Consider the following 22,886-nt stretch of genomic DNA (forward strand, 5'->3'; position numbering starts at 1 on the left):
GAACCAGAATTGCTCTGGGCAGAGCAGAGTTTTCATAGTATGCATTTTTCCCTCTAGGAGAAGATTAAACAACGAGCTGAGTCAGTGCACCCAGGTGCGTCACCTGGGAAGGTTCTCTCTGGTCACAGTGAAGTTTTTCATAAAAGCAGTTTCACTCGAAACTCGTGTGTGTGTGTGTGTGTGTGTGTGTGTGACGGTCAATTTAAGAAAACAGCATGTAGATGTGAAATTCGGTTTCCTGCTCGGGAAAAATGCTGCAGAAACTGTTGTGATATTGAGCACAGCTTACAGGGACAGCGCTATGGGAAAAACTGAAGTGTATGAGTGGTTTTCTCATTTCAAAAAAGGTAAACTGTCGATTGATGACAAACCTAATTCTGAACATCTATCAACTTCCCGAACGGATGAAAATGTCCACTCATAGTGCATTTGGAATTCATTCTACCAGGTCAAGCTGTTAATCAAACTTTCTATTTAGAAGTTCTGTAAAGATGGTGTAATAGTGTGAGATAAAAAGTCCTGATTTGTGAAAGATGAGGGCTTGATTTTTCCACCACAGCAATGCACCCGCTCCTGCAGCCATCTCAGTGTACCCGTTTTTGACAAAAACAGCATGCCTCTCTTGCCCTACACACTTGACCTCACTCCGAGAGACTTCTTTTTGTTTCTGTGAATGAAAATGGACATGAAAGGACAGTTATTTAGAGAGAAGAGGTGAAGAAAAAAACGAGGGAGGTGCTGTCAGCCATCCAAACAGATAAGTTTAAAAAATGTTCCCAAGATTGGAATCGCAGATTTGACAAATGTATCAAGTGTAATGTAGAGTACATTGAAGGTGATGAGATGGTTTTGAAAAGAAAGTTTAAAAACATAACTGTGAAAAAAATTCTGGGTATTTTGAGGGGGGTACCCCATTGTAAGTTTCACTTCTCTCTTTATTTTCCACTCCCTCAACATATCCAGCTCAGCATGAATGGATTGAACTAAATTACTTCCAATGCCCCGTCCTGTGCAGCCACCTTGTAACTGGATCCTCTGCCCCAGACTCAAGTTGGAATACTTGCTCTTAGGGCTCCAGACTCAAGAAGAGGCAAATATTGAGTTACCCTGGGCCACTGCTCCTGTGAAAATCACTTTTTTTTCATTTAAAATGATCCAGTGAAGAAAAAGGTTAAACAAGTAGTAAGCCATTCTACAGACCTACTGTTGGATTTTTTGCTCTCTCAATGTTAGCACAGAGAGCAAGATATTCCGTGACTGAAACTCTCTAAAGTGGCCCTAATAACACCGTCCTCTCTGGTGTGATTTGAAGTGATCCAGTTAAAAGCTCCAATAGCAGCAGTCCCAAAGAGGAGCCAAGTGAAGAAAGGAGGTTTCCATTTCTCCTATCTCCCAGTCAAAGCTCTCTCACTGAGCTGATTGCCTGGCTATCCAGTCTGCTTTGTGGCAAGTTGAAGTTCACAAAATATTTGTAAAGGAGGACTATATAGCCTCCGAGTTGGTCCCCTGTGCATTCAAGCCTCCTCCCTTCTCTCTGGTCACTGCACTGGTCCCCTTGTGTTGATCTCCCTGTCCCCGAGAAGAGCTTATTAAAACATAAATCTCTCAAAAATAAAATACAAGGCAGATTGTGTGCCTATCCTGCTTGAAAACTTTCATCATCTCTCTACTGTCTTCAGAATAAACATCCAGTGGCTGGGTCCAACCAGAATGGCATCTACTGATCTTGTCTAACCAACCTCTCTTGACGCAACTCTCCTCTTCCCACGTGTGTCAAGTCGTTGTACCTCCTGATTCATTCAATGAGTTGTTCGTTATTCTCTTCCCCTCTCCTCTCAATCGCTAGCAAAGGGAACCTCTGGCATTAATTGAGTGCAATCTGTGGTAGATTGTCTGCAAAAATAGCGGCAAACATTTTCGCCGATTTCTGTTTAGGAGTCAGAATCCAACGCGATGGCAGTGATTTGTTTTGGTGTGTATGTGTGCACACGCCACTTCTACCATCAATGGGTTTGATATTCTTGCCTCCCTTTTCCATCTAGTATGGCCCTATCACGTGCTTTGGTCTTATGGATGTGGCATATGTGACATTGTGTGACTTCCAGCCCTAAGCTTCTGTTTTCACCCTTAGAATGCTCTTGCCCCCGTGTAAGGAAGTTTGGCCTAGACTACTGAATAATGAGATGATGCCTGAGGAGATAGGCCCTGACTCTACATGGAGAGAGCAACATGCATCCCAGCATCCCAGTTGAACCCCATCCCCAGATGAGACAACCAGCTAAATGCAGTCACACAAGGAAGCCAGAAAAGCAAGGCAATGACATGGAAGAAATCCTTGGGAAGAGGTACATGACAAAAGGTTTAGCAAGCATGTACCCAGTACCAGGGACACAGCATTGCACATCAATATGCACACACTTGTGGCAAGGACTGTCGTTGAAGCAGAGGAGTTACACAGAGCAGAGATCATTCAAGTACTACCAATGACCTCTCTCCACCCCCTTCCCAGGCATGGTTGACCAGGAGTGAGGGAGGGAAGAGGAAAAAAGAGAGAAGAGAGAGGGAGAGACTAGAGTGGCCAGGGGTGGCATGAGGTTCCAGGTAAGGCTGGCAGAGAGGGTGGGGACTGGCACGCACCACCACTTGTGTGATCTTAGGCCTTAGGCTCCTTGACTGTACACAGGACATGAAAGGGATAGCCCTATGTGACTCTTAGGCTTTTGATCAGAGTCAATGGCTTCCTCAACAGTGAATTATTGTACAGGTGGCGTCCCTTTTGGATCTGCAAGAACAGGTATCCCTGAGGAGATGAGATACAATCTGAAAGTTCAAGGACTATTTTATGAGCTAAGAGGGGAAAAACATAAGCAGCTTCCTTAGGCTAGAAATTTCCATTACAGCCTGAGAGAGGCCAATCTGGCTCTTGAGGATCAAGCCAACTGTTTTCCAAGTGAACAAAGCTGCCATATAGTGGCCTGGGGTCAGTGGTCAGGGGAACAAACCAGTAATTGTTTAGCTCCAGCTTCTCTGCACTTCAGTCTCCTGATTTTCTTAGCAAACGTGTCAAATTACGTATGGCAAGAACCAAGAGCTAAAAGGTAAGTCACCACAGGTAAATTAGAGCAACTGTTGATGGAAAACAGATACAGATGGGTTTGGACAAACACTGGAGAATACAACACAATGAGAATGTTGAGGAATGTCCCCCAAAGGCCCTGAGGACCAGAAGAATCAGCAGGAAGAGAGGGGGCCGATAAAAGGCAGCCAACAAGGAGTAGGAGATCCCTTCCATTGGTCAAAGTGCTATAGTCCAACTCTGAGCTACCTTTGAATGACGTGTACAGTTTTATCCTCCTCAAAGTCAGGCACCTCAGGGGAGGCAAACCAGAAAACTGGCTGCGATCTCCTGACCTCTGTCCCAGTACGTTTACCCCACACTGTCTCCCCAGGATGTCAGCAATGCGAAACAGAACCATCGCCAGTGTGCCCTGCACACAGTGAGTGGCTTTGGGAAGAGACCTTGATCTCTCAGAATCTCAGTTTCCACCTCAGTGAAATGGCACGGACCCCCACTTATCCCACAAGCCAGTGCAAGGTAAAGGACTGCATTGTGGGCTAAAGGCTCCAAGCAAAAATGATTTTGTATTATTAACTCGAGCCTTGGAATTTACACATTTTCTGCCTGCGCGCAAGATTGGAAGTAGAGGTCAAAGGTCAAGTGCAATTCATTAAAACCTAATTAGAAGACAAAATGCCTTTCATTTGACCATGTGATCCAGAATCCAGCAGCTTAAGAAAGCAGGGTGGTTTCTTTGGGAATCTTTGTTGCCACTGTAAGCATGCAGGATTTGCTGAGCAGCTGTGATGTGTAGGCCCTATAAGGGGCACAGTAAAGTCAAGTGTGCTGGGCCTGCTCTCCCAGAGCATGAAGTCCAACATGGACCAGACCACTGGGCCACAAAGCAACAGGAACCAGTGCAAGCTGGGGGGCTGGCAGAGGTGCCAGGCCTACTTCATAGATTAGGATCTCCAAAGAAGCAAAAAGTTCGTCAAACTGGGAAGAAGATCTTAAAGGATCCAAAGGGAACACTTGAGTTAGCAGACGACGGTGGTGAAAGGGGGATCAGCAGAAAGAAGCAAAGTGGAGGAAGTAGGAGAGTGGGTCCAGAAACCCCCAGGGCCAGGCCTGGCTGTGGCAAGTCAGCCTTTGGACAAACTGGCAAGATGAGACTGCCCAGGAAGTCAAGCAGATCAGACTATGAAACTTGGCATCAAGATTTCTCAGTGGAGATCAGGGTGGGATGTCAGAATAGACGCCAAGGGCTCTGTTGTCTTATGCTGCCTTCCATGACCGCAAAGCCTTCGTCTTCCCTTGAACTGATAAAATCCAGTACTATGTGTACTCACTCACGCACTGCATGGTGGCCCAGGCTTTTCATTCAATCAATCTTTCTTGCTTTATGGAACCCCTTTTCTTTAAAACCAATGTGATGACTTTCCAATGGCTAGGCTCATGTATAGTCACGTTTGTTTACTCAAGCACTGATCTAGATGCTACTCTGAAGGGGATTTTGCAGATGTGGTCCAATCCATTGATTACAATTAACCCAAGGAAGATTCTCCTACGTGGGTCTGGCCTAATCAGATGATCACTTTTAAAGAGGCAGAGACTATAAACAGCTCTGGACGACCCAGCCTGGCTGCTGCCTAGACAACAAGTGTCAGCCAATAGCTGTGGGTCCCAGCCTGCTGGAGGTCTTGCCTTATTGATGACTAGCCTTCCAAACTGGGAACTTCCTTAACTAGCCCCCATCATTGTGTATGCCAATTCATTGCATGTGTGTGTCTATATGCACATGCATACGTACAAACATGTGTGCGCACACACACATATATAACCAGTTCTTATTATTGAGGGATTCGACATTTGACATGCACAAATGCTACACTTGTAAATGTACAGACTCACGAAAATTTCTTTGTAGCTACGAAATCAATACTTGCTGTGATTTTTTCAGTCAGTTGTAAGGAATGCCTAATGCCTCTTTTAAAGAGGTCATCTGAAGAAATTGTAACCCTGGTATACACTTTTGACACGGCATGCAGAACCCTGCGCCTCCATACTACCAATCAATTGGAGAGAGCTTTGGGGTTGTTGTTTTTTGTTTGTTTGTTTTGTTTTGATGATGCACCAAAACAAGGCTTTGGGAAGTGTGTTAGTCTGGGTTGACTGGAGAAACAGATTCATAAACATGCATATGTGTATAAGAGCTTTATATAAAGAGTAATTGTACATTAAGAAAACATCCCAGCCCAGTCCAGATCAAGTCCTTAAGGACAATATTGGCCCATATGTCCAATACCAATCTATAAAGTCCTCTTCAGACTCATGAAACACATGCAATGATGCTGAATGTAGGACGATCACAGGCCAGTGGGTGGGATGTCTTGTGGATCCAGGGGCCATTGTAAGCATCTCAGGGCTGGCAGGAGTCTCCACATGGCTCCTCCAGCTCAGGACACTACAGTAGTTCCATGTGTCTTGTCAGCTACAACGTCTCCCAGGGAGTCAACCTTGTCAATGAAAGTCTCCAAGGGAGTACGCCGAGAGAGGGTATCTACTGCCTCCAAGGAGGTAATACAGGAGTCTCCAGAATCCCCAGGAGAAGGTCATGCCCACACAGAGGCCTCATTGTTTATGAGCTGATTGAAAGGTAGACCCCACCCCATCACTCTTACTTCACAGAAATTGGCAAATGGCTATATAACTACCACAAAGAGTGTGCATAAGTACAGGCCAGAGGCAGAAAAGAAGTTCATGTCTGGTAAAGGAGCACCAATATCCCAGGCCACACGACATTGACCACACTTGGGGATACAGCCTGCCAAAGAGCTGGGATTTTTATTCACACTCTTAATGTAACTGTCTGGAATTAACCTAGGAATTTTGATAACTAAATAGCTATAGAAATACAGATATGTACACTACATATCCATAGACAAATACATCTACACGAGCGTGTAAGGGAAAGGGAGATAGGATTGCCTTCAGTTTAAGAGGAGAAACTGAGCTCTACCACATTCCCTAGACAAGCACACAAACAAACAAACAAACAATATTAGCAAAGACAAAACCCTCTGGCCATAAAAATCTGACAACAAGAGTGGGAGCTGTTTAAAAAAACGACCTGCCAGACATTCCTCTCCAGAACAGGAAACAACCAAGGTTCCTAAAGCAGCCATCCTGGGAAGGCTTCTCGGAAAAGGAGGGCAATCAACCGGACTTCTGCGGGGTGGGTCGAACGTGTGGATTCCAGTGCCCTTAGGCATTGACTCCTCAAGCTATGCTCATACTTAGCAAAAGAAAATTGCACTGCTAAGTCCTTGGTGTAATAGTGGCGATACGCCATGTGATACCTTTTGTTTTCCTGCCTGCCCCTCTGAGGCTAAGTGTCCACTTGATCGTGTCTCATGCTGGGGACTAGAGCTCTAGAGCTGAATCGGTCATGGTGTCTGTCCCCAAGAAGCTCTCTCCTGAGAGACTTAAATGAGAGAGCAAGGCGAAACTAGAAGAAAATTTGCACAGGACTCCAGTGGGGTCACCTCTACAGAAGGAAAAGTGGTTGCAGGTGGAGAGCCTGTTTCCCAGGTGCACCTCCCTCATGAGAACGGGCGAGCATTCCAAGCAGAGGAGGCCAGGAGAGGCCTGAGCCTGGCAATAAACCTGTAATGGTAAGTGAGGAGTGCCGAGTGGGAGGCGAGAGGTGGACCGTTGAGGTCCATTTAGGTCACATTGAGGGAATGAGAGTTGATTCTGTAGAAAGCCTGCTGCTGTTCAGGCCCCATGGGAGACCATGGCAGCACGAGCTGGGGGTTGTGACGCAGACCAAGAGCAGCAATCATTACTGGAGACACTAAAGAACCTCCCAGGGTTCTCTGATGGTGGATGCCATGTCCATCAGCCCGTAACGGATAGAGGTTTCAAAGACATTTCAGTCAGAAGGATCTTACATTAAAATCTTCAGATGTGATGACGGATGTCTACATTTAAAATTTGCAGCCTGCCTTCTTCCAAAAGCGCTAAGAGTATTTTATGTGAAATCAAGCTACCACAACTGAGATGCCGCACTGTAATTCATGTCAATCATCGACAACCTTCAACCTCAATTCCACGAGCCTCTCATTGTAAAATGTTACTACTTTCATTCAACAGTGCTCGGGAGAGAGGTGCTCTCTACGGCCCCTTCAGCACTGGCCTCGGGGTGTAAAACTTAGGCTTTGCTCACTTCCAGGAACTATGGGCAAAAGAAGTATTGAAGTAAAACTTATAATAACAACAATAACAACCTGTCATCATGTGGACTCCACTGCACAACGCCTGCATGAGACAAAGTAGAACTGCTACATGAAGTTATGGCAGCAAATGGCCTCTTTTTTCCAACCACTGATCTTTATATTTCAATCCAATGCTTAACCCCTTGGGTTGCCAGGATTCTTTCACAGAGAGGTAAAAACTTCCCTAGAGCGGTGCCAGGAAAGTGGCTCTCAGGGAGCTGATGTGCATGCCTGCAATGAAGTTGGGTCAAAGTTAAAGAGGAAAACCATAAAGAATAGAGTTTCTAGCGTCGTCAGAAGGGCTTCAGATCAGCTCAAAAGGGTTCACTCGTGGCTGATGAAAATAAAGGAAGCATACACGTTGTACAGTAGCCAAATCTCCTGCCCATTAGATTTTGATCTGAGTAGGAAACAGAAGCCCAGGTGGCATGGTGGCTTGAGGGTTGGTCTGCTAACTGAAAGGTCAACAGCTTGAACCGCCCAGCCACTCCACGAGGGAAAGCTGAACAAGTCTATTCTGTAAAGCTGTACAGTCTCAGAAATCCTATGGATTCTATTCCACTCTGATACAAATCACACTGAGCTAGGATTGGCATTACAGCCAATCACGCTGCTGTGAAGGTGTGTCAGCTGCCATTTTGAGCAGTGCACCACTGTTTGTTTTCCATTCGAGTCCAAATCTGATACAAAATAGATTTGGTTGCTATACAATACATGTGCTGCCCTTGTTTCCATAGGCTGTGACTGAAATGTTCCAAACCAGTTGAAAATCGGGGTCATAACCAGAAAGTTCCCAAGTACCTACACAAATAGCCCTCGCTAACACTAAGAGAAATTCAATAATAAAATCCATATCTGAATGAAGGAATGGTATCAGAGCCCTAGTTTGCAGAAGGCTATGGATAGGAGTAGACACCCAAAATCCATCTGCAGGGTCCCCACCTGCATCTCCAGTGAATCCCCTCTGAACACAGTCCAGGGATTTCAATAACCTTGCTATCAGACAAAGAGCATTGTAAAGTCAATTGTGGCAAATGTAGTTGGCTTAAAATGTAATACTATATCATTTGATCTGCTTTTCAACCCATTTTAAAATAGTGTCCATTTTTAATATTTTCTGCTTTCTTGTTGATTCAGGTTTATCCATGTTTTGTCTAGTTGTTATTGTTAGGGTCTTTTTATTTGTTTGCTTGTTTGTGTTTTCAAGGGCGGGGGCATCTACAGAGACACTAACTGAACCACAACTACCTAGGGGCATGGCAGTGGGGTGGGTGGGGGAAAGGGGGAGCTAACAATAAATAGAAGAAGAAATGTTCTGAAACTGGTTGTGGTGATGATTGCAAAATTCTTAATGTGGTTAAACAATTAAATTGTGTGATACATGAAGTATATGGCAATAAAAATATTTTTTAAGTAAACTTGGACTTCAGCTCCCAGAACAAGATTGAGTAGACACCCATCTTTTCCCTCACACTAAGTATGGCTTTAAAAACCTTTGACCTTATATACAAAACAAACATCAGCTGACTCAGAAATGTGGATAAAAGAAGGCAGAACAGCCAGGATTTCAGCACCCAAAAGATGGCTCAGCATTCACAGTGTTGCTATTAGTGGCCACCAGTCCCTTGCAGCTCATCAGAATTTCCTCTGCAACAGAAGGAAATCCCACATATACACACATACACACTTGTGTACAATAAGCTGCCCGTGCTTCTTTTCTTCATCATTTTTGTTGTTGCCATTAGTCATTTCTGTGTCATAGCAACCGTGTGCACACAGAACAGTGCCCGCTCCTGCACCATTCCACACTCATCTCGACGCCCATTGTTGCAGCCACCCTGCCGATCCATTTTGCCCAGGGTCTTCCTCTTTTTGGCTGACCCCTCTACGTTACCAAGCTTGATGTCCTTTCCCAGGGACTGGTCCCTCCTGATAAAGTACGTGAGAAGAAGACTCCTCATCCTTGATTATAAGGAGGTTCTTCCAAATCAAAATTGTTTGCTTTTCTGGCAGTCACTGGTAGAGTCAATAGTCTTTGTTTGGATTGTTAGGTGCCATTGAGTCAGCTTCAACTCATAGAGACCCCATGCACAACTGCACGAAACACTGCCCGGACCGCGCCATCTGCACAAGAGTCTTGGCCAGCACCATAATTCACATTCAACAGGGCACTTCTTCACTGGATTTTCTTTTAGCATCATATGTTCCAGGCTGGATCCTGGAGACGCCAACCACCCGGCAACACCAACGAGTAGAAAAGACAAAAGCCTGCTTTTTCAAGCCAAGGGATTGGAGAACGGGCAGGCTAGCAACCCAGGGGACTTTTGGACAATAAGCGCAGTACTCCCGCCAAATACCTCAGAAAAAGCTGTGGCCCCACCCCATCCCCACCAGCAAATCATACCGCCAAACCATGAGAAAGTTCTCCCGGAAGTGAAGTAGGAGACTGTTCCCGCGGAGCGACTGGCAGTGCACTAAACAAAGCGAGTTCCTTTTGGACACACCGAGTGAGAGGGTCCTGGGAGCCGGCAGCTGCACCTTATTATACCACAGGGGAGAGTTTAATTAAGAAGCAGGTGCATAAAACAAGGAGGCGGATTCTTGCACCCTCCAGTCCTCTCTTCGGTGGCAAGAGAAGTCACCAAACCAAAGTGTCAAGCGATATGAAGTATACCGGGGCACTTGTGTATGGATTAATTAATTAAAATTAGGGAGGATACAACACAAAATTGAAAAACATACTAGTATGTTTTTAAAATACAATGTTTAGCATATAATCAATAAATGAAAAACCAGGCTGCAGTCCTTTCTCTCCAGCACAACTTGATTTTGTCCATTTGTGTGGGCATGTGCACTTCCACGCATTCATGCGCACATCTAAATGTGCTTAAAACACGGAAGGTGCAGTCTAAAGGGTTGGAAAACAAGGATCCCTGGGAGACGGGTTTATCAGTGATTTCAAATTTTTCTTATCATTTTCTGTAGTTTTCAAATGTTGTGCAATGGCTTTATAAACTTCAAAAAAAGCACATCGTTGGAAAAAAGACAGCAGCAAGCTATTCTAGATGGGTTAACATCATCTGGCCAAGGCACTGGAACAACACAGAGAGGAAATAGTTGCAGTCTGGCAATCCGTGAGGAATTTTTCTCATAGAAATAAGAATGATACCGGAGGAGCAGAAATGGCAAGATTTGGTCCCAGCTGTCTAAAAACAGAAGGTGGACAATTCTATATTTCTCAGTACAGTCTAGTGGGTTTTTAACCAATTGAATGACTGCCTATACACCCCAAAATCTCATTAATGCAAGCCTGTTAGCTGAAGGGGGACCTTGAGCCTGTCCACGTGAACAATTTCCAACTGACCCTTGGATGTAGACATTGATGGTTTCTAGAAAAAATCTACAGGTCTCCAAAAGCTGCAAGGGAGACAAACAAACTGTGCTAAAGAGTGGAATGACATCCCGTTATTTTGCAAAGAAGAACTGCTCAACTGAAAGTACGAAGATGAAGCTTAGCTAAGTTAAAGCAAAGTTTCACACTTAGGTCCAAATGTCAACCTGCATGAAGATGCTTGGGAATCTGTAAAGGAAGGCATGTTGAATCCTGGGCTAGTGTATGACTATATCTCAAGACCACACCTGCTTGGACTGACTGAATGCAACGGGTGGCCCAGAACATGGGAGGTAATGGCCTCATCTTATCATACCTTAAGGAGAACACAGCTAAAAGGACAGATTCAGTTCTGCCCAGCGCCATGCTCTCAGAGAGACACTGAATCCCTGAACCCAGATAGGATAAGACTAACCAGGGAGGTCATCTGGCTCCACTGCCACTGTATGTGTGCTTGCACTGGAGGGGTTTAATCACAAAAGAAAAGAGATTAGGGAAGTGCTCAAGTGCTTTGCAGCTGCTTCCAGGGCTGGCATAGGTAAGGCGGATTGGGCTTGCACTGAGTGGTCCTAAGGAGGTCCCCATAGGGATTAGTGTTCTCTAAGTCTCTGCCCCATGAGGGAGTAGCAGCCTGGATGGTCTCCTCAATGAGCATCCTGCACTGGCTGGGCACAGACACTCCATGACCTCTGTTAGAGATTGAAGTAGGCCTCTAAGCAAAGTGTGCTGAGTTCCTGGCTCTTGTACCTGTGAATGTGATCCTGTTTTGAAATGGGAATTTTCTTTTATGTTAGCGAGGTCATACCAGCGCAGAGATGATCCTAAACCTAATCATTATTGAGTTCTAAAACACCCAAATAAACAAAGTAGCATCAACTGGGGAAGACAGATGCCATGTGAGCCAAAGGATCAAGGAATGCCCAGGGCTACTGATGAGAAAGGACCCCATTTGAGACTAGTAGCCGCCACAACTTTGGGGGGAAAAAACATTTCTGTCTTGAAAGCCACTCACAAGTGGTATGTGTGTTACAGCTTCACTAAGAAACTACACAATCTCTAAGATCTTTTCAGCGGTGTACTTGCCATTCACCTCAATCCAACCCCTAAATGTCTAGTGATCCAAAACACCAAACCAAACTCACTGCCATTGAGTCAATTTTGACTCATAGCAACCCTATAGAACAGATGGGACCTGCCTCTGTGAAATTCCAAGACTTCTAATCTTTATGGAAGTAGAAGTCTCATCTTTCTCTCATGGTGTGGTTGGTGAGTTCCAACCACTGACCTAGCAGTTAGCAGCTCCAGTCATAGCCCACGATGCCATCAGGGCTTATCCATAATCCCCAAGTCCAACTAGAATGAGTGCTTTATTAAAATGACTGGGCACATCGCTGCATGGGAAGAACTGAAGGAAATCATGCTAAGCGAAGTAAGCCAAGCACAAAAGAACAACTACAACATGAGGCTGCTGAGGTAAGCTTTTTAAAAAATTGCAAAAGGTGCATAGGGAAAAAGCTACTGTATACAAACATTCCTGGGTGAGGACCAGGTAATCTGGCAGGGACCAGACCAAATACAGGGATACACATGGTAGACTACTAAAAAGGAGGCGGGGAAAGGAATAATAATAAAGAAATGGGTAGCAGGGGCACAGGGCACTAACCCACCCAAGGGGAGGGTATTGTTTGTGTCTCCACAGGGATAGTGGGACCAGACTTCAACCCGATGCTCCAAGATGTGAATGCAACATTCTGGCGTGGAGTAGGGAACCAGTGCAGAGGTCTGGGGGGGCCGACCCCAATCACTAAGTGGATACCTGCCCCTCCCCCCAGAAGAACTTATTTCAAAGGAGGCATTGAGTCTGCATCTCCGGGAGAGGGACATATCTGATCGGAGCACATAGGAACAGATGAAGGGGAAGGAGGAGAGAGTGGAGAACATCCTGACCCACCAGGCCGTGAGGACGATGTTCCCACAAAGAGCAGACAGTCGACAGAGAGGACCACATGGCCGGCTCCACTATGAGACATGACTCCCCTCACTGACCCATAGCCCTAGAGGGGACAACACCAGAGACACAGGGTGGGAATTGCATCTGATCTGATCCCACCTCACCGAGGCAAAACACTAAGGAGGTACAACAGAACAGCAAGGGAATGGAGCGGCGAGGTCCCCAGTGAATGCTGAAGGTGGACTTTGGGGCCAGGGTATGGTGCCCCAACAGACTGGACTGAAAAACACTCCTAAAGGTCAACAAACAATCCTTGAAATAACTGCAAGCTTTTCTTTCTTATTGTGTTTTGTTTTGTTTTGTTTATCATTGATTTGTTGTTGTTTTGTTGTATATTGTTTCTTGGTTTTGCTCTGTCTTGTTTTTGTGCATGTCATTATCCCCGGAGGTCTCTCTAAATAAGATAGGCTGGATGAACAATCTGGAGGAGAAAACAATGGGACCAACAGTTCTGGGGGGATATAGGAGGGGGAGAGGTAGGGGGAAAGGTAGTGGTGTTAACAAACCCAGGGACAAGGGAACAACAAGTGACCCAAATCGGTGGTGAGGAGGGTGTGGGAGGCCTGGTAGGACATGATCAAGGGTAATGTAACCAAGAGGAATTGCTGAAACCCTAGTGGGGACTGAGCATGATAGAGGGACAGGAGGAAAGTCAAAGAAAATAGAGGAAAGAGCTGGGAGGCAAAGGGCATTCATAGAGGTCTAGATAAAGACATGTACATACGTAAAAATATTTATATATTAGGATAGGAAAATAGATCTATGTGCATATATTTATAGGTTTAGTATTAAGGTAGCAGAAGGACATTGGGCCTCCACTCAAGTACTCCCTCAATGCAAGAATATTTTCTTCTATTAAATTTGCATTCTATGATGATCACCTTCCCAACACAAATGCTGAAGACAAAACGAGTAAACAAGCAAATGTGGTGAAGAAAGCTTACAGTGCCTGGCTATCAAAAGAGATAGCATCTGGGGTCCTAAAGTCTTGAAGGTAAACAAGCGGCCATCTAGCTCAGAAGCAACAAAGCCCACATGGAAGAAGCACATCAGCCCGCGTGATTACGAGGTGCCGAAGGGATCAGGTATCAAAGAACAAAAAAATCATATCATTGTGAATGAGTGGTCCAGCTGTAGGCAACTGGACATCCCCTTATGGAAGGATCGTGGGGAGGAGATGAGCCAGTCAGGGTACAGTGTACCAATGATGAAACATACAACTTTCCGCTAGTTCCTAAATGCTTCCTCCTCCGCTTCCCGCCCCCCCCCCCGACCCCCACTATCATGATCCCAATTTTACCTTACAAATCTGGCTAGACCAGAGGATGTACACTGGTACAGATAGGAAGTGGAAACATAGGGAATCCAGGACAGATGATCCCTTCAGGACCAGTGGTGAGAGTGGCGATACCAGGAGGGTAGAGGGAAGGTGGGGTGGAAAGAGAGAACCAATTACAGGGATCAATATATAACCTCCTTCTGGGAGGACGGACAACCGAAAAGTGGGTGAAAGGAGATGTTGGACAGTGTAAGATAGAACAAAATAACTATTTGTATATTATCATGGGTTCATGAGGGAGGGGGGAACAAGGAGGGAGGGAAATGAGGAGTTGATGCCAGGGGCTTAAGGGGAAAGCAAATGTTTTGAGAATGATGAGGGCAACAAGTGTACAAATGTGCTTTTCACAATTGATATATGTATGAATTGTGATAAGAGTTGTGTGAGCCCCCAATGAAATGATTTTTAAAATCTAACATTTGTGAACACGCCATCCCAAATATCACTCATTGAAAATATCCTGCAGGCAGTACATACAACTAGATTTTGTCCGGATCTTGGCCATAAACTGTGCCTGGGATCTGTTCATCCAGGCTAGGATTGCTCCTTATGTGGGCCACCTGTGTAATCTGAGAAGACTCACCCTCTCTAGAATCTTCATATATAACTTCAATTCTGAGGCAGAGGATCAGGATGTGGAGAACCTACTGGCCCAGCTTGCCTCTCAGTTCTTCCGTCTGCGCCAGTTCAAGGAACTTCTGCTCTCTGACAGGAGCAGCACTAGGAACACGTACTCAGGTGCCTGAAGAGTTCTTTGGAGACCTTCTGGAGCAGTGATTGCTTGATGGCAGCCTCTGGTTTGACCTACCTCACCGTGTGCTCTAATACCAGCCAACTGAACGCATTGCAATTGAGGGATGTTGTCCTAACTGAAATCTAGAGTCAGTCCAAGTTTTGCTGATGAGAGAGAGACTCAGCCACACTCCACTTCCTGGACTGGATCAGATTTCCGGCTCACATCTAGCCTGCCTTCCTCAGGACAATTCTTCAAGTTCTCTGGAAGCCTAGTGTCCGTGGGCATCTTGGAGACGATACTGAGGTATACCTTTCCACTGTGAAATCCTAGAGCTTCCGGTCCCATTGGATTATTTTGTGGGGAACACAGTACTCCCCACCAGGGCACTCTTGAATGGCCTGTGGACAAGCTACAACAGATAGTGCTGGATATAGAGAGGTATTCCAATGACCTGAACAGCTACCATCATTGTAGTATAGCACATGACTCAATTTTCCTCTGTCTTTAGAGCTGATGCGCTGATCCTCCCTGTTGTCATGGTAAGTCCTAACATCTGTCTGTGGTCAATATCTCATTTGTGATCTCATGCTTCTAGCTCCTTTGAGTATGAATAAATAAATGTGTGTTCGTTCTAGGATAAAACAAAACAACACAAAAGTAACTTCTCTTAGCTCTCTCCCTTGGTGAACACTAAGGCCCACGTCCCTGATGATAATCAGAGTAGAGAAACTACAGTTGCGTACAAGATTTTTCTCTTCCAGGCTTTTAGGTAGGTCCACTCTGCATAATGTTCTGAAATATTTTCCAGAAACCAAACATTTTATCTTATCAGGTCATTCATCTGTTCAAATTTCCCCTTGACTGCTCCATGTTCAAAGAAATGATGCAGTCTTCCCTTTCTACCCAACATCCAAATCCCACCCCACTCCCAGTCTGTTCCCAGAACTACTCCCATCGTAACCCCTTAATGCCAGGCAAACCAGACTGCCTCCTGCCCCTCCGCTAAGGTATCTGGATCCATGCCCATTCCCACATCTTTCCCTGTGGTGTGTGCATGGCTGGAAGGCTTCCTTATCCTGCCCTCCTCCTCACCAGGCTGTCTTTGTTCCTTAAAGGACTCCCTCGCTGAGAAAAGGTTTCTAGCCTGTGACAACGAACCCAGGATACCAGGCAGCCTATGCTCTCTCTGGGAGGCAAGAAAGCCCTTGACTTTGTATCATGTGCCCCAACACAGACCCAGCTCAACAGAGGACTGGCAGGGGAGGCCAAGTTGGGGCAGTGCAGCCAGGATCTGGGAATGTTCCAGAAGGGGGTTTATGCTATTCTATTCCCTATTGTCCTGCCTAGCTGGGCCTTCCAGATCCATGAGGAGCTATGGTGCAACAAAAATCCCATTAGAATAAGGTATGAGAAAGTAGTCAAATTATTTCACTGCACGGGAATTAGCCATAGGCTGGAACATGGGCAGTTTCCTTGAGTGCGGAGTTTGTCCTGTCATTAATGGCATTACACTACTCAGTCGTGAAGCCGTCTGTGGAATGTACTGATATGTCCCTGGGGAAAATGGTTTCTAGATTTTTGTGAAAGCTAAATATAGTCTCTCTCATATCAACTGAGAATGTTTGTTATCTAGTTGAGGTTGGCAGATCCACTGAGATTTGACTCTGAGGGATTAAAGATCAGTGAACAAGTGGTTATCTGTATGTTGTTCTCAGGCGCAATCAAGTGGTGCCCAACTGTGAGTAACACCCCGTACAACAGAACCAGACACTGCCCAGTCTTGTGCCGTGCTCACAATTGTTGTTATACTTGAGCCCATTGTTGGAGCCACTGTGTCAATCCATCTTGGCTGGGGTCTTTCTCTTTTCTGTTGACGGCCTGCTTTACCCAGCATGATTTCCTTCTCCAGGGACTAGTCCCAAGTGATAACTTGTCCAAAGTACAGGAGACAGAGTCTGTATATCCTTCTTTCTAAGGATCATCGTGGCTATACTTCCTCGGAGATAGAATTGTTCATTTTGCTGGCAATTCGTAGTATAAATATTCTTCACCAACAACATAGTCCAAAGATCAGTTCTTCCATGGCCTTCCTTGTTGATTGTTCAGCTTTCACGTGCATGTGAACTGATTAACAAGAACATGGTTTAGATCAGGTATGCTCTTTAACCCTTCAAATATGCAGCACATCTGATCAGTACTTTAAAAAAATTTTTTTCTACTTTAAACAATATGTAATCTTTTATTTATTATCTTTTCAGGGAAGATTTACACAGCAGCTTAGTTTCCTACTCAACAATGTCTACAGTGACATTAGATATATTCTTCCCAATACATTAACATTCTCAATATTTCGTTCGTGTCTCACTTCCATCAATCTAACTTCCGGGCCTGCACACATTCCCATCCTTCTTTTAAAGTAAATGTTGGCTGTTTGGTCTCATATACATGATTTATTAAAGAAGCACAGCACTCAGGGGTAATGTATTTGTTTTGAGCCAATTGTTATTTAGCTCAAAGGTCCTACCTCAGGTCATTTTTGGTTCAAGGTTTAAAGAATATGTTAGGGTAATAGCCTCAGGGAATCCTTTATTCTTGACAGATCCAATAAGCCTGTTTTTACTGCTGTTTTTCAGGAACTTGAGTCTACGTTTCCCCTTTCCCCTCATTCTATCAGAGATCACCTGGTCGGGATCATTGGTAGCAGTGGTTGGGCACCCACCGAGGAGTCCTACTTTCAGAATAGATGAGGCCGTACTTCATGTAGAATATTAGTCCTCCAGACTAATTTCTTTCTCTCTCTTTTTTCAATTTCTTCTTTGAATAATTAGGTTTTCTTCTTTCTCTTTTGATCCTGATTAATAGAGACCAATAGTAGTTACCATTTGATGTCGTCAGTACTGGTGCCATGAGTTTTGCGTTGGACTCCAAGTAAAATGAAATGCTTAATAACTTCAGTCTTTTCTCCTTTGATTATGATGTTGTTTGTTGATCCAATTGTGAGGTTGGGGTTTAATCCATGATCCTCATCAGCAAGTATTTCAAGCACTACTCATCTTCAGCAAGCAAGGTTGAGTCATCTGCATATTATAGGTTGCTAATAAGCCTTCCTGAAATCCTGATGTGGCATTCTTCTTCATATAATCCAGCTTCTCCCAATAAACCCACATGGAAGAAACACACCAGCCCGTGTGATCATCAGGTGACAACGGGATCAGGTATCAAAAGGTCCAAAACAAACAACTATATCAATGCAAACAAGGGGGGTTGGAGTGGAGACCCAAAGCCCATCTGCAGACAATTGGATATCCCCCACAGAAGGCTTATAAGAAATGGATGATTCAACCAAGATGCAGAATAGCACCAATGAAACACACACCATTTCTCTAGTTACTGAATACCTCCCCCATCTCACTACCATGACCCAGTTCTACCTTACAAATCTGGCTAGACCACAGAACACACATTAGTACAAGTAAGAGCCCTCCACACATGGAATTCTGGACAGATAAACCCCTCAGGAACAGTAGTGGGAGTAGCAATATTATGAGGGTAGGGGGGTGGCCGGGGATGGGAAAGGGGAGAAAGTGGGAACCCATCACAAGGTTGGATATATAGCCCCCTCCCAGGAAAGGGAATGAATAACAGAAATATGGGAGAAGGGAGACAATGGTGAGTGTAAAATGCAAAATAGTAATAACAACATATAATTGATGAAGGACACGTGAGGGGGGGAGGAAGGGGAGAAAAGAGGAGCTGATACCAAGGGCTCAAGTAGAAAATGTTTTGGAAATGATGATGGCAACATAAGTACAAACATGCTTCATACAATTGGTGTATGGAATGTTATTAGAGTTGTAAGAGCCCCCAATGCAATGTTGGGGGTTGTTGAAATCCAGCTTCTCTAAGCATTTGCTCAGCACACAGATTGAATAAGTGTGGTGAAAGGATCCAGCCCTGATACCCACCTGCCCTGATTTAAAACCACACATAAGCACAGTTAAGTGCTTCAGAATTGCCATTCTTCGCACTGTTGGCTATACTTTTTGCTTGTGTGACCCACACAAAGTGCCTTTGCATCCTTAAGAAAACACATGTAAATACCTTCCTGGTACTTTCTGCTTTCAGCCAAGATCCATCTGACACCAGCAATGATATCCCTTGTTCCACGTCCTCCTCTGAATCTTGAATTTCTGGCAATTCCCTCGTGATGTAATGCTGCAACTGTTTTGAATTATCTTCAGCAATATTTTACTGCATCTGATATTAATCATATAATTTGATAATTTTCACCTTCTGTTGGATCACAAGTTTTGGAATGGACAAAAATATGAATTTCTTCTCATCAATTGGTCAAGTAGCTGTCTTACAGATTTGTCATAGAACAAGTGAATGCTTCCAACATTGAATACTTATTCAAATATCTCAAGTGATCTCCCAGAAATTCCTGGAGCCTTGACTTTCACCAATGCCTTCACTGAAGCTTGGACTTCTTCCTTGAAAATCATGAATTCTTTGTTACACCCTCCTGAAATCATTGAATGTTTGCTAATTCTTTATGGTATGGGGACTGGTTTCCTTCCAACTTTAAAAAATTATTTTCTGCATTATTCAATATTTTATTTTTTAACAAAATATAACAAAACACCTCACTGCCATTGAGTCTATTCCTACTCAACGCATCCCTGTAGGACAGAGTAGAGCTGTCCCTGTGTGTTTCTGACACTATAAGTATTTATGAGAGCAGAAAACCTCGTCTTTCTCCCTTGGATAGTTGGTGGTTTTGAACCACTGACTTTTAAATATGCAGTCCATCTCAGAACTCACTATACCACCAGGGTTCCCTTATTGGAACTTGATTTGTTTTCCCTTCAGTTCTTTCAGCTTAAGCTATTCCCAGCATGTTCTTCCCTTTTCGTTTTCAAACTCTAGGTCTTGCTCATTTCGTTATAATACTTTCACTTGATCTTCTCAATCCAACCTTTGAAATCTTCTAAGCTCTTTTATCCCCTCACTTCTTCTATTCACTTTAACTACTCCATTTTCAAGGGGAAGTTTCAAGGTCTCTGCTGACACCCCCTGTGATGGTTCAATTGTTTTTTTCTCAATTTGATGTGTCTGGGTGAAGGTAGGGGTAGAGCCCAACCTATTAATCAGGTCACAGCCTGATGATACCTCCTTGGGGGTGTCGCTTTTTAGTAAGAGAGATACTAAGAACATTACTCCTTCACGTGCCTCTTTGTTATCTTGTTTGCATGGATTGTCTGGCTCTGGGGGTGGCTTCTGTGGCCTACCATTCCTGATAGCTGTTGGCACCCTGCCATGTCCCTGCGGACCTTGGCTCCACACCCCTCTGCACTCACCAGACTTTGTGCTTCATCCACTGGAAGCTGCCTGGGTCTTGAAAGGACCCCAGCTAGCATCTGACCCGAGGACTTGAGTGACTGGGTTGGGTTGCTTTCTTGATATAAAGTTACTTCTTATATAAATGTCACTGGTTTTGTTTCTCTAGAAAACTCAATGCAACACACCCACTTTGGTGTTTTCCTTCTTTCCTATCTTTTTAACAATCTTTTCATGTATTTGCCCTTGTTGTCATCTCACACTTTGTCTGGTCCATTGTCATTACAGCTCAATGTGTCAAACATATTCTTGGTCTTTAGTGTAGTCAAACATAGTCTTTAAATTCTGGTGGGCTATTCTCAAGATTGTACTTTGGCTGTCAGAGACATGTTTTAATTTTCTTCAGCTTAAACTTCATCAGACCAATTGATGATCTGTCCCCCTATCATCCTCTGCCCTTGTTCTAATTGATGAAATGGAGCTTCTCCGTTGACTTTTGCTACCGATACAGTTGGTTGATATCTGTGTATTCCATCTGGTGAGGTTCATGTGTATAGTATCTGCTTCTGATGTTGGAAAAAAAGGTTTCTCCAATCAATAGCTCAATGTTGTTCTGACCTATCAAGCGATCTCTGTGTCATTTCTACCACCAAGGTCATATTTTTTCCACTACGGATATTTCCTCTTTACTTTCAACTTGCGAATTCTAATCACTGATAATTGTCAATGTACCTTATTCACATATTTGATCAATTTCAGACTGAAGAAGTTGGTCAAATAAATCAATTTCTTCATCATTGGCTTAGTAGTTGGTGCATAAAGTTGAATAATAGTGGTATTAAAGGGTCTTTTTTTTTGTATAGATGTCACTGTACCACTGAAAGCTTTGTGCTTAAGGTTAGATCCTGAAATGTTCATTTTGACAATGAATGTGGCGCCATTCTTCTTTGGTTTTTCATTTCCAGTAAAATAGGCCATATGCTTGTTCAGTTCAACATAGTCAATACCATTGCATTTCAGTTCAGTAAGTCCTAGATATCTATCTGTTTTCCATTTTTTTACCACTTCCAATTTTCCTAGACTCATATTTTGTGTATTCCATGTAACAATTATTAATGGATTATTGCCGCTATTTCTTCTCATTATGAGTCTTTAGGAAATGGAGTCCTCATAGATTTTACTGCCTCCATGCCATGACAACTCTGCTTTGAGGAGGCAGCTCTTCCCCAGTCAAATTTTGAGTGCCTAGCAACTTGAGGGGTTCACCTTCTGGCACCATAGCAGACAAGGTTCCATTGCTATCCATAAGGTTTTCACTGAGCAGTTTGGGGGGATTTTAAAGCAGTAAATAGCCAGGGCTTTCATCCTTGCCTGGCTTAGTCTGGAAGCTGTGCTGAAACTTGTTCACCATAGGGGACATTGTTGGTGTTTCGAATACTGTTGTCATTGCCTCCACCATCATAGGAACATACAAACCACCACAGTGTGACACAATGACAGAAAAAGGGTGGGGTTATTTGTACGGTCCCAAACAGGTGAGGAGGCGGTGATGGAATGTGTGACGCAAACACTGGCAGTATATTTGTGTTTTGTATAAAAACCTGATGGTCCCTCGCCTGCTACTCTGAGGAATCTTTGATAATTCACATGTGAAATTAAAGGCCTCGTGTTCATTCCGTTATTTATTATTCTCTGTAAAATGAGTTAGGAATTTGTCCCCGTGAATAATGTTAGCCATAATAGTTAATTTACTCCTATTCATTGGCAGTAATAAAAATGTACAAGGGGAGGCAGAAACATTATTATTTCTTGCTTGAAGAGCAATTTCATGTGGTGAGAAAAACATGTTAATATGCTGCAAAGTGCTACAGGAATTTAGTTCTCAAAGGAATGGCGGTATTAAATGTATTCTGACAAGAAGGAGCCTCGGAAGGGTAACATTTATCTTCATAAAGTCATTAAATTTACTGAGCAGCATCACATTCTTCCTGCAATCTGCTCACTCCATTAAAGGCAAAGCTGTGGACTGGCTCTGTCGCGTGAAGGGCCCGAGTTTTGGAATTCGGGAGTAGGGGCTCCCTCCTCGCATAACGAGCTTCCCCTTAAAACCAACAGGTTCAATCACAGATACTCCTGAGCACTTTGCTACCTCCGCCACAAATAAATAAATGGGGTCTGACACATTTCTTCCTTCCCCCACACCCTGCTAATTCTCTATATAAGAGAACAGCTATCACAGACGTGCCTGGCTCTCTCTTTCAGGGAACTCTTTGGATGTGAAGGTGTTCCTGCACCCTGTGGAGATGGCATCCCGGCCCCTCACACTGGTCAGAGTCGGCTCGGTGAATGAACAGTTCAGCACAATGGTTCTCTGTGTGATTCTCCATCCAAGTATCTGATCCATGTACAATGCTGTGAGTCAGTGCTCTTGACACGGCCACAGAGAGAGACTTCCTTCCTTTGTGCCTTTTCAATTTTAGTCCTTAATGGACTGAAATCACCAAGAAATGCAAACTGACGTCAGAGCCAACTCCTGGCTTCCAGCTTGGACACATGATAGAGACGGAAAAAAATAATGAGTTCTCAATAGACCACAGTAACGTTGCCCACTCACCTGCTAGCTTTGCTTCCCCTTCCTTGGCGAACAACTATTCTTCTGAGGATAAGGACAATTATTCCATCTGCATTTGTGTCAAGAGAAAGAAGGCAATTCCAGGTGCAGTTCCGGAAAGGA

Source organism: Tenrec ecaudatus, chromosome X (assembly GCF_050624435.1).
Source record: "Tenrec ecaudatus isolate mTenEca1 chromosome X, mTenEca1.hap1, whole genome shotgun sequence".
Taxonomy (NCBI): domain Eukaryota; kingdom Metazoa; phylum Chordata; class Mammalia; order Afrosoricida; family Tenrecidae; genus Tenrec; species Tenrec ecaudatus.